This window comes from Echinops telfairi, unplaced genomic scaffold (genome assembly GCF_000313985.2).
Source record: "Echinops telfairi isolate 266 unplaced genomic scaffold, ASM31398v2 ScPeMD7_2010;HRSCAF=2546, whole genome shotgun sequence".
In the NCBI taxonomy this organism is placed as follows: domain Eukaryota; kingdom Metazoa; phylum Chordata; class Mammalia; order Afrosoricida; family Tenrecidae; genus Echinops; species Echinops telfairi.
This window is the reverse complement of record NW_022105908.1, coordinates 10,507,282-10,509,639: the sequence shown is the minus strand read 5'-3', so window position 1 is coordinate 10,509,639 and position 2,358 is coordinate 10,507,282.

The following is a 2,358-nucleotide window of genomic DNA, read 5'->3' as shown; positions in this document are numbered from 1 at the left end:
CTATTTTTTTTTCATTTCTTTCATCTCGAGATACTTGAGATTGTTCTTCCTTTTTGGTTTTTGATCTCCAGGTTTTTGCACATTTAATTACAATAGTTTATTTGCCTCCTTGAGCTGTCTGCTGAAATGTTCTATTCAGTTCTTTTACTTCATCATTTCTTCCATGTGCTTTAGCCACTCGACCTTGAAGGATATGTGTCAGAGTCTCTCCTGATACCTACTTTAATCTTGTAGTTTTTATCTTTTGAATGACCATTTGCTTTCTTTGTGTATGGTAGTCTTGGTATCATCCCATAGCTCATCAGGCCCGTCATTGTTCCGTGTGTCAATCTGTTCTTGAAATTCAGGTTGGATATACTCAAGTATTATACTTTGACTCTCATAGATTTGTTTTATTTTATTTTTAAAACTTCAATATGAATTTATATATGAACAATTATTTTGTTTTTTCCACAGTCAGTTCCTGGCTTCATTTAGTGTTATTGAGCTTCTTCACCATCTTTTCCCACATATGTAGTCAGTTTGATTCCTGGGTGGGTCACGTGGAAAGGTCTTTGTATGCAGTCACTATTTATAACTGTTGCACAAAGTGTTTGCAGTGACGCTGATGGACTTGCAAAATTCTACCATGCAATCATCCACATCCTTTCTATCACCAGGGCTATATTTTCCAACTATTGTCCCTTCAACTTTGTTTTCAAATTTTATTGGCATTCTAATTGCCAATCATTATCAGTTTATGTTGGTTGTATGTTTGACCAATTTCAGACTGAAGAATTTAATAGAACTCTTCAGCTTCATCGCAAGCTTTAGTAATCAGTGTGTAAATTTGAGTAGCAGATGTAAGGACTGGCTTTCTTGTATTCATATCGATATTGTCCTAGCACAAACAGCATTGTACTTCAAGGTTGACCTTGAATTGTTGGTTTTTTGGATGATGAATGCAATACAATTAGTGAATTTATCATTTCTGATGTGGTAAGCAATTGGATTGTTTGAATAAAAGTTAGCCCTATTAGTCAATTTTAAGTTACTAAGCTTAACCAATTGATATGTAAGTGTTCCAGTTCATTTTTGATGACTTTCGATTTTCCCAGATTCATTCTTTGTACATTCTACATTCTGATTATTAATGGATGACTGCAGCTGTTGCTTCTCCTTCTGAGTGTCTGAAATCAGTAAACGGAGGTCCCCAAAGTTTTACTGGAGCTGTATCAGTATGGTTGACTCTACTTTGAGAAAGTAGCTCTTTGCCAGGCATCATTGTGTCCCTTCTGACCTGAGGGGTCATCTTCTTGCACTTTATTAACATCTTGCAGCTATTCCAAAGGTTTTCCATGCCCAATTTCTCAGGAATGGTCAGTCCAGTCCTTCTCTTCTTCCTACGAAAGCATCGCTGGAACATGTTCACTTTAAGTGACATTGTTCATACTCGAATTTTGGTGAGATCGCTTCTAAGCATCAGAGCAACACACAAGTCAACAGACTACAACAAACTGACAGACAAGTGATGATGGCTTGGGAGCCAGGGCAATGTAAATCAAGAGAAGTAAACATAACCCGAGAGAAGTTCTTCATTCTCTTTGAACTTTAAGAATTGTACCCACCCCCTTGTTTTTTATTGAGTCAAAAACTAGAGGGCTTCTCCTGGAACTTAGGACACCCTAGTGCCCAATTTTGGATTTCGAACTGTTTTTCAGGATGGGAAATGTCAGGCTGGAAATAAATACTAAAGGGTACATTTTATATGAGTTTTCGGGTACCTCAAATTCTGTGTTTTCTTTCCCTCCCTCACTAATCTGCCTCCAACTATTTACCTAGCAGAGTCCTCAAATAGCTTCTCCGTGCACTTGATCCAAGTTTTAGATCTGTATTCAGCAGGAGAGAAAGGGTTGACTTCACTTTGATCTCTTCCAGAATCAAAATTCTTCTATTAAACATTTCATTATAGTCATTCCATATTTTGTTTATTTTAAAGATGTCCTTTTATTCTCAAATCTTTCTTTTCTTCTTTCGTTGTATATAATATTAATATATTTCTTTTAATCAGAGAAAGATTTGTCCAGTATATTAGTATATTTCTTTCAATCAGAAAAATATTTGTCTAGTCAGCAAGGATCTGAAAGCAGATACTTTTTCTTATTTTAAACACGTTTCTTTTTGTATTACTTTTTTTTTTTTTGGTGGAGTGGGGCCTTGTGCTGTAGCATTTTCTATTTTTAAAAATATCTCTATACTTCAATAGCTCATTTACCAAGATAATATCTTCTAATGTGGGTCATAATATTTGAAATGGTAAAAGCATTGAAAGAAATGATGTTTCCCTCTGTGTAATGCCTACATCTCATGTATTGTGAT